A 15,040-nucleotide genomic window follows, 5' to 3' on the forward strand; every position below is an offset into this window, starting at 1 on the left:
TTTTTAAAAGATCAAGAAGAGGGTCCCTATAAATGGTAAGCTCTGGTGTGGTCCAAATCCTTACACAAAAGAGTAAAGGTCTCAAGGCTACCGTGTCAGAAATACAATTGAAACCAAGATCCAAAAACCAGATCAAGGGTATACTGCGCGGGCACGCAAGTAGTGCTCTGGCGAAACTATTTTCGCCCACAGACAGTTTGGTAGTTTTACAAAATCCCCAAATCTCAGCACCATAGGTAGCAACATTTTGTGCTTTTGCCAAATAGATCTTAATAGCCTGGGAAACTGCTTTCATGGCAATACTTTAAAAAAAGCGCAAAATGGCACCTGATCTGTGTTGGAGAAGAAACACACCTTTGCTGATCTGATCCTTCCAATGTAGATTGTTTGAAATCCTCACACCCAAATACCAAATAATCTATCGAACTAACTTTGTTTAAGGGAGCCCCATCTAGAGTAATGGTGCATCTCCTGGACTAAACACCATTAGTTTGGTTTTACAAACGTTTAGTTCCAAGCCATGGTCTGCACAGAATGTTGTAAACCTGTTAACAAGGATCTGGAGACCCACTTGAGTCTTAGAGATGAGGAGGGAGTCTTCTGCAAAGAGTAGAATAGGAATTTTCAGCACATTTAAGGAGGGGACATCGTTTTGACAAAGCCACAGCTTGTACGACCTCGTTTATAAATAGAGTAAATAGTGTTGGTGCCAAGACACAACCTTGACCCCCCCCCCGCTGAACGGCAATATTATCTTTTAGTTCTCCATGGTTACCCCATCTCACCTGTGCATATGTGCCCTCGTGTAACCGCTGTTGAAGATGTATTATGTTGACCGGAGGACCTATTTTATGTTTAACACCCCATAATTTCTCTCTGGGGACCGAAGATCCACAAAAGCAACATATTAATTTTGTTTAGCAAGCATTAGATATTTACAGTGTAGGAGCGTCAGCCTGAAAACATGGGCCACCGTACTGTTTTTTTGGGCAAAAGCCCATCTGAAGTGGGGATAACATGGTGGGCTTCAGACCAATCCAGCAGCCTATCAAGAAGCTGTTTAGCAAAGATTTTTTGGGAGAATATCAATAAGGCTGATGGGCCTATAGTTGACAGGGGAGCTCACAACATACTTTTTATAAATGGGAATTCTTTTGGCCCCTTTCCAAGTACTAGGTATTGGGCCCCCAGCTGCTATAGCGTTTGAGATCATGTTTATGTAACAGGACCAAATTTCTGGCTCAGATTTGTATAGGTCCCCTGGTATCTTATCAGGGCCTGAGGCTTTAGATGATTTTAATGAGTTAATTGCAGCAGTAGTTTCCCCCAAAGTAAAAACAATGTGGTCATCATGGTTAGATACATCCGTTCCTAGATCATCAGGCAATAAACATGTTTTAACCAACTGCTGGGGGCATGGGGGAGAGTGTCGTAAATTGAAGAAATGCAAGGTGGAGCATAAAGATTACAAAAACGGTGCAGCCAACTCTCTGGTTGAATAGGAGTATAAATTGTGCTCTGACCGCCTGTGTCTACTGGACAATAATTTCCAGAAAGTCACACTTTCATTAGGTTTGTTTGCATCAAGCAAATTCTGCCAGATTGTATCTTCCCAACTTTTCTTTGCCTGTGCTATGGTCTTGTTATAGGCAAGTCAAGCTGTTCTAATCGCTCCCTGAGAACGAAACATAGCTGATTTTAGTGCTAGTTTGGCCTTAGAACAGTCCTTATTGAACCACTTCCTAATTATATAGCTATCAGCGAGTTGCTTTGTAGTGGTCTTCCTATAAAAGATATTTTGTAGTTCATATATCATCTCATGGATGCTGAGGATTGGAACATTACTAACTTCAAGCTCCTGATAATTAGCCATGACATCAACAAACAGTTTGTGAATCGCCTTAATTAGATATGGGGTAGTTAACACTTTTGGCCAGATGACATGAATAGAACTATTATCCAGAAGTGGCTCTGGGACCGCAGTAAGATGGGTGTTCTAAGACCTCCTAAATACGTCACTGTGTAAAGTAAGAAGCAGGGGTTTGTGAGCACTATCGTGGCGAATATCCACATTCATGTCTTCCAATAATGGCCACAGCCTGACATCCACTAAGAAGTAATCAATAACACTAAGAGACTGAACTCGCTTAAAAGTGGGGACGATACTTGGGGCTTATAATGGTCATAAGCATTCCAACCCAAGTCCATACGTAAAACACAAAGATGTCAACTGTAAGGCAACATAACAAGCGCACTGTCGCACATTCGTCAATTGTGGAATGCCCCATGTTCGTCCACTTCAACCATTAGATCGCTACTTAAACAAGATGGTTCAAATGTTCAATTCATATCTCCTGCAACCATTAACTTAGTGGAAGGATGCCGGGTATCAATATATTCAAACTGCTGATCCAGGGTCTGAAAATCTAATCCCTACAGGACAGACCTAGCATATACATTAATTATGGTTACCTTGAAACCTCAGTTAAATACAAGCGGGACACCTAGTATATCGGGGGAATCTATTTTTAATGCAAAGTGATCACACTGCAAATTCTTATTTAGCAGTATCAACAGACAACCCCACCCCCCCCGTTTCCAAAGAACCAGAAGGCAGCTTAGGTTCCTCAACCATATAAATGGTGATTCCTTTGCTCCTTTGTACCCCGAACCGCAGGCCTGTTTCTTAAAAGCTTGCCAACTCATTTCAGCCCGATGTAGGACACAATCAGGAGGCTTAATATGGTGCATCATGGGGGTGGCAACTCCAGCAAGCGCCTGGGTGCCAGCCACCCACCAGGGACCCTTTGAATGGTTGGCAAATTGGGCTTTAATGAGCCTATCCGACCCACTGCCCTTAGTATCAATACTATACGTGTGCATCACGGTCACAGGAGTGGCCTCGGATACTTCAGTATAGGGCACAGATGAACATACAAGAGGGGATGTGGTAACAGGCTGCAGATGTTGGCTGCCTGGATTTGGGCACAGCAGTGACAATAGACATACCCCCTGTGGCAGGCAAAATCACATCCATATTTAACCTCAAGCACCTACACACATACTACTGCACATGCTCCCCTGTTAGACTGTTCATCAGCAACACCACCAAGCTCTTTACTTCATCCAGATTCTGAAAAATAGAAGCCAGATCGGACTTACCACAGGGCAATGACAGTCTACCCATGCCCAAGGATGAATTGGCCACAACATCAACACATGCTCCCGAGTTTATATGTGTAGTACACTGTCGGACCGGCATAGTCTTTGTTTAGATCTATGGGCAACATGTGCATACATGTGAATGCATGCTTGTGATGCTGCCGGCGCCAGAGAGCCCAGCTTGAGTTGAATGCGTCAGCGATGCATTATCTTTCTACTCTGCACCTCTCGGCTGGCACAGCTCCCCAGTTGACACCCTATGTGTGAGATTATGTAAAGCTTGATGAGACTTTAGGCTACAGTATCCAGGCTAGTCCCTCCACATCTTACTGTTTGCTTTTTGTTGGTCATCCTCTCCCAGTATATTGAATTCATAGGATTTTCATCTTCCCCCTTTTGGTGAAGGTGCAAAGGAGAACTTATTTGTTGAGGTCATGGTCCATTATAGTCCCTATGGAGGTACATATGGAGTACTACCAAGAGGACCCGGACAGCTCAGTGGAGCTAACCCTGGTTGATGCCTTATACTCCAGCATCCTACAGTCCAAGAACAATACCCTGGATAAGACTTTGGGGCCTATATCAAGACTACGCTCGCCAGCAGGGTTAGATCCCTCCCATTCCTCAAGCTGAGTGTGAGATGGTCCCCTCAGCTCAGCACAGTAATGCTAAGTGCAAGTCAGTGAGGAGCCCTCAAACAGCAGCCTTTGAGAAATTGTCAGATAACTTGTTAGGTGATCATGGTTATAGTGCCCCCCCTGATAGAGGTTCCCTACCCCTCCGGCACCCACTCGCAGATAGAATCCTTGGAAGACTCAGGCTTTTGCGTTCATGGTCGAAGTCCTCGAAGTCAGACCAGGGCCCAGTAAGAAAGAAAAAAAAAAAAAAAAAAAAAAACGTTCCGATCACCTCAGTGACTTCTCTTTCTCCTAAACCCTTGAAGGTGCTGAACATTGAGCTCAGCGATATTGTCCATCACCATTCCTCTAACTGGGTTCCTCTCCAAGAGGTAGCGGATTATTTCAAAGCCCACATCCAACTGTTTTGAGAAGGATGTGCGAGCCCCCTTCTGCCCTGAATACTACAGCCCGGACCTTCCAGGTTACAATGACCGAGACCACAGAAGTAAACCTCGCAATGGTCACGTGTATATAAAAAAAAAAAAAAAAAAAAAAAAAAAAAAAAAAACACACACACAAGAAGGGTCATGGACAGGGCCTGGCACAATTGCCAGGACATTACCTCCCACTAACTAAAATACTCAAGCTGGCTTGAACCAGACAAGCTTTTGGGATGAGCTCAACATGCTGTGTGCCAACTGGCAACGCAAATTGAGCAACTTCCTCTGAGCACAGTCACTCATTTTCTATTGAGGGTAGACCCAAATTTAAATGGGCTGGCATCCTCAGAAGCTGGCCTTGTGGCCCCCAGGGTCTTCTCTTGAGTGGTCTTTTCATCAAAGACCTTGAAAAATTTGTCTCCACATGAACGGTGACAAGACTCAACTATCCCTTAAGAGCTATCTTCAAGCTGTGATTTTTATCAAGTTCACCCAGCATGATTATTCCCCGCGTGGTCGGGGAGGAAGGCAAGACTAATGCTGGCACCACCTTCTACCCCTCCACATCTTGAAGAGGTAGGAACAGCTTCCATAGGGGGGCAGCATAGATGTTTGCAGGGATCCGTCTAAGACTCCAGATTTACCAATAAGGATTACCCCTTTCACAGAGGTGATTCAGGGGTGGGGGGTGGTGACCAGATCTAACATAGGATACCTGGGTCCTCGAGTGAGTCTAGGGTTACAAACTGGAGTTCTACAACACACCTTAAGAGACACTGCCTCAGGAGATTTATTTCTCCCCAAAGCGAACAGGCTTTCATTGCTATAGAAATTCAAACTCTCTCAGATAACTAAGCAGACTGTCGGCCCCTTATCCTCCGGGTTTCTCAGTTCCATCTTTTAATAGAGAAGAAAGGAAGTGGCTCCCGCTTAGTACTGAACCTAAGAGATTTCAAAGCCTGGATCCTTCACAGGCATTTCAAGCTGGAAGCAATCCATCGCCTTCACAACATCCTTAGAGGGGGCGACTAGATGGCGCGCTTTGACCTCAAGGATGCTTACTTAATGATTCCCATTTCTGCCCCCATCAGCGCCTTCTACGGTTCATGTTCTGGTTCATGTTCATAGGCCATTATTGCGAGTTCAAAGTTCTGCCTATTGGCCTTTCCTCTGCTCCTTGGTGATTCACAAAGATCATGACACCAGCAGCAGAATACCTATGCGCGACAGGGGTGGGTTTGATCATTTACTGGAAGATCTTATCCTGCTATTGCAGGCCTGCCAGACGGTGCTGAGGCATCTGAACTGGGCAATCCACCTCTTACCTGTGTTGATCTTTGTGATCAACTCCCAGAAGTCTCCTCTGATTGCCTCGCAATGTATAGAGTTTCTGGAGCTACAGATAGCATCTGTGCTGTCTCAACTGATCCACACTCCTTAAAAAGAAAGCCTGACTAGCAAGAAGGAGTTGGTCTGCTATGCGCAGCCCAATTATTTCTTTGAGGTCAGTGGCTTGGACTGTAGACCTTCTAGCCCCATCGACACAGGTTATCTTTCCATGCCATCTTTCCATGTGCTCTTCATTACAGAGCCTTTCAGCGATTCAAGACATTACCTTCAAAAGTCTTTTTTTTTTTTTTTTTTTTTTTTTTTTTTTAAACTCAGACCAGGTCAATTTGACAGAGTAAGCCAAGACGGAGATGGCATGGTGGTTAGACCATGTGGAAGCCTGGAAAAGCAAAGCGATCTTTGGCTCATCTCTGGAGATAGTGAACAAATCAGATGCCAGCTGTGGGGCTTGAGTGCATGACGCAATCTGATTTCTACAGGAGGTCATTGGTCAGCTGTAGGGTTCAGTCTTTACATCAACTGCCTGGAACTCCTTGCGTGCTCCTTTGCAATAGCCTCTCCTCCATCAATTCAGACTGCTGCATCCTGCCAAGAAAGGAAAACATCTGAGGTGCGGTACGTCACCAAACTTGGGGGGTACCCAATATCAGCGTCTGACAGAAATTGCCAAAGACTTTTGGTGTTATTGCCCTCAGCACCAGATCTTGGTCAAAGCGGAATATCTACCAGGTCAACAGAACACAACCATGGATTGGCAATCTTGACATCAAGGATTTCAGCAATTGGGAGACTTCACCTGAAACTTTTTTTTGCTAGCAATCGCCTTTGGGGCCCTTTCAAAATGGATCACAAGATTTCGGTCAAGCAACAGATGCGTTCCTCCAGGATTGGTCTCCCTTCCTTGGTTATGCGGTTCCCTGTATCAGGATGATCTCCAGGGTACTTTCCCAGGTACAGCTGTGAAAATATGATGAAAACGCTATTTCTTACAAGTCATTTGACATTAGTTCCTCCATTTTACACACTACTTCAGTACAGTTCCATACTATGTGTGCTACAAAGTTATATACAATATCAGATAATTGTGGGTTGAACCATTTCCTGAAAAGGCCGAGACACTGATCGAAATTATTCTGCCTTCTAGATACTATTTTGGAAGTAATCTCTCAAGTGGTAAGGAGTGACGTTGTGTCATAGTCTTTGCATTTTCCATTAGTGTCCTTGAAAACAGAAATTCAAAGGCAGAGCCTTCCTGCACACAGTAGTAATTCTTCTCAAAATAAGGATTTAACTTAGACTACATTAACCGGAGGACGAGTAGAAAAATGCACAATTATGACAATGAAAATTTAATTTACAGTGTCAGACAACAATAGTTTCCGTTAGAAAGGAACATAGATGTGATCATATGACATCCTGAATTTGAACCCGAATAATCAAAAAACATTTAATACAGATGAATTTAAAAAACTACAATACAATCTAGAAAATGATTATATAAAAAACTGAAACAACCCTAGATATAGTAATGGTTACCTTAATATTATACGATACAGTAATACATTTTTTTTTAACAGCACTTCTATTTTAATTCCAATAAACAGTGTGGGTTCACTGCAACTAATCAGTATTAATGTATTTCAAGTGTGTTTTATGGCTTTAGTACCATCGTTTTAGACCCAAATGTCAGGGTTTATGGCTAGATACATTTGTTTTTCAATGGTCCAGGGCACAATAGCTTCCCTTACAGCAGAACAGTTACTTGAGGTATGGTTTCTTGGATTGTGGCATGAGACATCCTTATACTTCTAGTTTGGATAATGTAGTTTATAATTACAAAAATTACATCCAGAGTGTAGTTGGGCATGACAAGGTAGTTTAACACAACCCAGGCAGAGAACTCTGCATGTCATGTGGCTGGTCGAAGGCTACTCTACAACCTGTTTTCCACCTACTTTGCACCAAACCTTTAAATAAGATGTCTAGATGTGGCCTTGTCTCTTCAGATGTACTGCAATGCAAATCTGATGGAGCTAGGTAAAACACGCTGGTGCAAATCAGGCAATGTTCCAGAAAAAAAATGTTATGCAAGCAATTTGTTTACCTTATATCCAGTGGTCAAACTAAACTGTAGGGATGTGTTTAAGATGGAAATATCAGCTCAAAAATGATTATTTTACCGAGTTGCTTTAAACTTCAACAGTTAAGATTGCATTTACAATGTCAAAGACTTCATTAGGGAATATAGAATTCTCATGTGATTAGGCTTCTAATCTTTACACTAATGCTACAAATGTCCGTTCACATGCCAGTGCCGGCAGCGAAACATGCAATATGCCAACATATCACCATGTAAAATGGACAATTAAAAAAAAATCCAAAACAATGACCTAACTAATCCCTCTCCCCTAGACATTCTGCACCTCTGATTATCCCAACCTAAAAAAGGTTAGTGCCATCACTAGAAGGTAAAAAGTTGACATCTTGTGTGACAATAATTTAATGTATGGAATGCTTGTTAACTGTACCTACCACTGACTCAGTCACATCAGTAATCGGAGTTATGGTGTGTAACCAGAACAACTCCAAAGGAGGGTCATCTCATTAGGGGACGACCATTTAAAAACTTAGTAAACAGTCATTCCTCCCTGAACTAAAGTGGGAATCAAAAAGTGCTCAGAATTGCTGACTTCATCTTTCTAAGTGAATTCTGATTTCCGATAAAACTTAAAAACGAAATTGATGACACTGCTAAATTTAATTTTTAACTTCACAAATTCACCCAGCATCTACCTTTAACAGAACGACCCATTGTCTTCTAGTAAGTGTGTATTCACTATTCTTACTCTACATCTCTTGGCTATTGGGACATGTTGAGCAGCAGACTTAAGTAAAGGTTTCAATGTTAAAAACATTTCGAGACATGCCCACATTAAAATAAGTAGAGGTATGAGTATCGTACATTTAGTGCACTTGATTGTCACACTGATGTAGTTTATATGTTACAGTAAGTTTGTCTTAACTATGGGGGTCCGGATTAAGAGACGACAGAGCACACAAAAGTTAAAGGGATGTCCAATTTAAGAAAAAAAAGCCTAAAACACCAAAGTAAACGCTCAAAAAACAGCACATTCTGCAGCACTTTTACAGTGTAAAATCAGTATTACTAGCTCGATGGCAGAGTAGGCAGTGAAACCTTACTTCTCCAACCCAATGCCCCACTTGAGCCACTAAACACACATCTGATGAGTAGAATTCAGACCCAGTGGGCAGAGAAACAGCTGAGACATAAGAGGCCAAAAGATGACCTCAAGCAAAGCAGGACAGAATCAGATGCCTTAAAAGTTTCTTACACGAAAAAGCATTGGTAAAATGAGGGACAGCAAGGGGCCCAATGAGATGTCAACCCACCACAATCGTTCAAATTTCAAGAACGGGCCAGCCATGGAAGCCATCCTGCCTGGGCCTCAACTGATATCAGGCACCAGCATACTGAAGATCCGCTCCCTGAGGAGCTAAAGCAACACAAAAAAAAAAAAAAAAAAAAAAAAAAAAACATACTGGGTAAAGTTGGAGACTAGGAAAGGAGGAGGAAACCCCATGCGTGTGGCAAGCCAGGAAGTGAAGGAGTGGGCAGGGGCAGAAAGCAGCTTGGGGAACAAGGACAGATTGGAGAACAGTGTACAGAGGTAGCTCAATGAAGGCTAACAAAAAGGCGTTACAAAATACAAGGAAGACTTAATAACAATTTTCAGCAATGTAATGGTTCAGTTTAGAATCACTGAAACAATATATTTCTCACTTCCAACCTAAATATTTTTGCTGCCTTAGTGCAATTCTCAGCCCCTGGCATACATCTGAGTACCTTGAGTAATATTCACGTGTACATCGTGAATGAACAATTTATCTGGTCACCGTGATCATTTTGACTATACAGACTAAATGATTTCTTTTCTATATGTTCCCCACAAAAAAGTAATTAGAGAGCATGCAACACTATTTTGTTTTTGCCGTAAATTGTTTTCTACTCTCATAGTTCCTTTATCTGGCAGTATCTTGCTGAGCTTTGACATTAGTATTTTGTTCTTTCTGATGCTACAGATTACAATGTACTCCTATTCAGTATGGCCTGGTGATGTCCTTTTGATTGTAAATATGGCGTCTAAAAGCAGCTGGCATACAAATAGACTGGGGAGTGTAAACATAATATTGTGTCATTGCGCATCTAGATCCTTTAAAGTCTTTTTTTTTGGCTGTTGATTGATCTTTTGTATTTTTGCTCATACACATTTTGTCAGTATGGTCAAATGATCAACACACAATGATCACTATTAAAACTTTGACAATCATGCTCAAGCACTATATGTGTACTTGATGAGAAATATTTTTTCTATGATGCCATATTGAAACATTATACAGCTACATACCGTAAGACGTGCAGGTTGCAGGTAAAAGCACACAAACCCAGTAGCTCAAAACACACTAACGGGAACAAATAGCATTAAATGTAGCAGAGGAGGTCAGGCAGAGTGTGGTGGCAGGGTCTCCACCCATTGTTAGAACCAAGGTCCAGCACATCAAGTGCTCTCAGTAAGCTATATTTTAATGGACAGAGCGAGTGTGGGGTGGTGTTGGGGAGGGGGGTCGTTGGGTCTGTAAAGCAGACCTGAAAACAAATGAGACTGGGGCAACTCATACCACAAAGTTCAAGAGGGGGAGCATTTAGGAAAGAAGGCGTTCAAAAAGGAGAGAATCTTACACATACTGTGGCAGAAGGATAAAAAGAATGATAAAGCTTTGGGTTATGGGGGAGTGGGGGCTGTTGTCAAACTCATGTAGCAACCACTAAGAGACAGATGGGAACAGTAACCCCAATGTACTATGGAAAAAAAAACAAGGTGCTGGATGAATGATGTGGTAGATGACCAAAGGCAATAATCAACTCCCTGAACAACAGCAGTGTAAGAAGAGGGGTGTGAACCTGAAAGCTTAGTCCAATAGGCAGTCTGAAACGAGTAAGTGACCCCATCACAGGAAGGAAGCCACTTGGTTTGAATGAGGAGCCACCATACAGCACCAAAGATGCCACCATCCTAATGGGAAAAAAAAAAAAAAACACAACACGAAACATGTTGCAAAATGCCACACCATCAAAGTAGAACACGAATCAAAAGAGTAAACCAGTGGCAGTACCAGATGACACCTCCATGAAGCCACTTAAGCGCAACCACAAAAAAGTAACAGTCAAGTTTGGAAACTTTTGAACACATTAGTGACCTTCCAGTGTGCAATTTAGGGATTTGAGAAACTTGCAGACGTATTCGCAAAAGCCTAATTGTTTTTATTTCTATCAGGCAAAAAACCCACTCGGGCCACCCATAAATATACCTGCCCAAAATGTGTGTGAGCTATGCAGAGTAAAATGTATAGTACATAACAATAAGAACACTAAAAAGACATGGGGTCTCTTTGGTTAAGGTGTTCTCAGGAGAGAATGACTGGATAAAGAAATATTATAAATAATGGCAAAAAGCAACAATAAACCTTGCACATGCATAGCATGAAGAGGGCATCTTTGACACTTCAACAGCAGAACATATGGCCACCTTCTTACAAAGCAAATTCAAGTGAAGTAAACTACAGAAAAGGAAGACCACACTAGACCTATGGAAGGTCTTTTGTGAAACAAATGAGAGAATCAATGACAAAAGTCTCAGACAACCCCTTTGGCTCACTGCACTCACTAACCACCTCTTCACACCCCCCTGTTGCTGGATATACAGACCCTGAATATAGCCTACCATTGGAATTGTCTTCTACACATGGAGAGTACCTTCGTAAATCTCCATGTCTTGGAATGGCTAGTACACCACAGGAGATGCTGAGTGGGGATAGTACTAAACATATAGGGACGGTAGATGCCACATTTACACTTCATTTAGAGGATGAGATGTCCCCCACGAGGACAGATTGGGGTGCACTTAAAGGGTCAAAGGAGACACCGAATCGGTGAGGATAGAAAACAGGACAATTTTCTGAAGAAAAATAAAATATGGAGGGCCCCAATGGGCCACATATGATGGAACAAAGAGGACCAGAGGACATGGACCAGAGGACATAGTCCTTACACATAGCATTCTAAGAAAAGAAGATATGGGATCAGAAAAATCCTATGAACGACCATAGGAGGCATTAGATGACATCACTGAACATATAACCAGAATGTCTCTTCTTAAGTTAATAATGAAGTCACAGTATGCGTGTGCAGGAGAAGAAAGCAATAAGGAAGTGTTAGAATCCATTTTGAATTGCTTCGTTCTTTTACACGTGTAAGTTTGAGCTTTTGTTGTCTCTGAACGCACTGTCTATCACATATGTTATCTTATGTATATTTGTTTAAGTAAAATAAGCCTGGTTCCACACCATAGGCTTGCAGCTGGTTTCTTTCCCTAACTGGGGCACTGTACTCATTATAATTGTGTGTTCAAAATAACTAACTGACCTCGGCTGTGGTATTTTGGGGAGGGAAAGGCTGATATCTATACCTTTGAACCACGTAATCCTTTGAAGGGTCTCAAGAATGTGGGGAGTCAGGCAGCTGCAGAGGGGAGGCAAGGACAAAGCTGGGAATGGAACCGGTGTGTGGAAACTGATTAACTCCTTAAAATATCTGTATGACGTATATCATTATTTACACATTTTATGTATCCTTTGATGTATGAGTATAAATATCACTGTTAAACGCTTTATGCTAGCACACTTTACTTCGGGCCTGGGATGCCAGTAGTAAACCTGTCCTCTTTGCTGCAGCAAAAATAAACAGACCTTTGGTCATTGATTTTTCACTCCGGCTCTCCGTGTCAAAAACTCCTTTGTAAATGCATTTGTAAGTATCTGCAAATATGTGCATTTGACAATTTGGCGCCCGAACAGGGACCTTCCAGTGGATATCTTCAGTAGCTCTGTCAAGAGACGTGCTGCCAGTGGGGGGACGCCGTTCCGGAGGTGTAGATTCCAGGGGCCCCTGCACAAAGACTTAGTTTCAAAAGCAGCTGCATCTTATCCACCGGGCAGGCCTCTCCCCGCTTTCTCATGATGTCCCAGCGAAGTCCCTGAAAACATCGGTTTTTATCTTGACTGATTAGTCTGACACGGGCGGCCGGAGAGAAATCCAGGAAAAAGCAGATAGTCAGGTAAGACTGTTCCTCGCTGGCTACTTGTCTGCTTTAACTTGCATTTGAGAGAATAATTGTTTTTGGATAACTTATCACTTTTGGGAATGATTAGTTCTTGGTAAATTTGCATTTGTACAAGGTACCATTTGACAATTTGTATTACACGTTTTTTTCTTGTTTGAGTAATTTGCCCAGGCCTGGAGCAATTTGTAAGTTGGTAAATATTTGAAAAAGGTTTTTTTTTTTTTTTTTTTCTTTGGTGCACATTGGAAAAAGGGTTTCTTTGGTGCATGTTGCATTTTGAAATTTGGTGCGTGTTGTCTTTTGAAAATTTAAAAGGTTAGATATGGGAAATAAGAAATGTTGGCAAGGGTTATGTCTTTGTTTTCGCCGAAATCATGTGCCACGTTTAGATAAAAAGCAACCGATCCCAAAAGAGGGAACACCAGGGTGGGACATGTTAAAGGATTATGGTTTAGAGAATAATTTGTATAATAGTATATGGCGCAGGTATACTAGACATTGTCCTGACCTCCAGTGGCCGGAGGATGGGTCTTTTGATTTAAAGAAACTAACCTACCTACAGGAATGTTTGTTTCATAAAAAGGCTAGACAACATATGTTTGAGGTATACAGAAAATGGGAAATGGAGGCCACTAAAAGAAAAATTAAATCAAATAAACTGATAGAGAGGGAAAACAGGAGAACCATCATGCAGAAGGCCGCCCTGTATCACCATTCCCAAACCCAGAAAGGGATTGAATCTGAAGATAGAGTCCATAGGGCCCAGGTGGAGGGAAGTTATGTATCAAAGCCAACAGAAACCAAACATGCATTAGAGGAAGATGAGGTAATGCTACAGCTATTAGATAATAGCCCTACTGCACCTCCACCTTACACACCCCCTGCAGTAGCCCAACCTATCATGGGGGCACAGCAACAGCAGCAAGGGCAAGGGCACAATTTGGGAAATCCAGGTGCACCACTACAGCAGCATGTGTCACAACCACCACAGCCTCTAGCCCAAGCTACCCCAATAGCCCAAGTCCTAATCCCTCCGCCACCTGCCCCACCACTACCAGCCAGCACTGCAAGGTTACCAATAAGGTCCCCTGCCCCTAATACCCCAAATGGACAACGCCGACAGTGCACAGCCACACACTCACTTTCACCCATATGGAGCACACCTATTAAGTCGATTTCGCCCCCTAGTACCCGCTCCACTATTGGGGATGGGGAAAAACGGGTTATCAAGAATCAGTCAGAGAACTGGATGTCACATCCTATTTACACCCACACCGATATTATGGACACAATACAACAGATGTCACATTTTGGACAGCAATTAGCACTACAGTATATGATTGAAAAATTGGAGAGGGATTGGAAGTCTTGTATTACAGATTCTACCCCTCTCCCTTATGAACAAGAATTATACCAATTATGGCGGGACAGTGTGGCTTGTATTCTTGATAGTAACAGCATAAATGAGGGAGTACGCATTTGTGTCATAGCCAGGGAAGATGTTCTCAATATATATGACAAGGGGTACCCAATGAGGGAAGTGCACCCTGATATGCCCACTGCAGCTGCAGTTGCAGCAGCAGCTGCCACCGGACAACCAGCTCCCGTGCCGGTGGCCCAATTTGTCCATATACCATGGAAAAGGGAGGAGGTAATGCCTATAAAGAAAGACTTGCCAGACCCTCGAAAGAATCCAGCTGGATTCTATCGGGACCTTAGAATTGCCATTTCCACCACAACCATGACACTCAAAGACATTGACTATTTTTTTGGTGTTTTATTGGGTCCTGAAGTTTGGCATAAAATTAGAAGAGTAGATGATGCACCTACTTTGGGAAATACATGGGGGGGTTTAGAAGCACGGGAAGCACAAAGGGCACCAGGAACCCTGCCGCATCAGGATATTTTAAATTTACCTAACCGGATATTGACTAAGTTAGAAACGGTTATACCTCTTCAGACTGTGGATTGGGGAAAACTTGCCACTTATAAACAGAAAATAGGTGAAGATGTCCCAGATTATTTTACTAGAATTGAACAAGCTTTCATAGATTTTAGCGGTCAAGACCTCGCCACCGTAACAGGTGTCACACTATTTGTAGAACGCTTTGTTAATGGCCTTCTACCTGAAATATCACAAAAATTAAAAGCAACAGAGAGTTCGTGGATGACGAAGGGACAGGCAGAGATTTTACAGATGGCACAATACTATGAGAGCAGGTACAAGGAAGAATTAGAAAAGAATGAGAAGTCAGTAAAAGAATTGAAG

General features: G+C 42.4%; 1 protein-coding gene across 2 annotated transcripts in view; it reads right to left on the reverse strand.

The window, feature by feature from the left end:
* The window catches only part of MICU1 (mitochondrial calcium uptake 1), a 542,154-nt gene that overhangs the window by 497,384 nt on the left and 29,730 nt on the right, over positions 1–15,040 (reverse strand). Inside the window, exon 1 of one of the 2 annotated variants that reach the window (XM_069240391.1) lies at positions 6,369–6,472. The exons of the other annotated variant lie outside the window; for it this stretch is intronic. The gene's annotated coding sequence lies outside the window, so the exon portion shown is untranslated. Of the gene's footprint in view, positions 1–6,368; positions 6,473–15,040 lie in introns of those variants that run through there. 2 annotated transcript variants of the gene reach the window in all.

This window comes from Pleurodeles waltl, chromosome 6 (assembly GCF_031143425.1).
Source record: "Pleurodeles waltl isolate 20211129_DDA chromosome 6, aPleWal1.hap1.20221129, whole genome shotgun sequence".
Classification (NCBI taxonomy): domain Eukaryota; kingdom Metazoa; phylum Chordata; class Amphibia; order Caudata; family Salamandridae; genus Pleurodeles; species Pleurodeles waltl.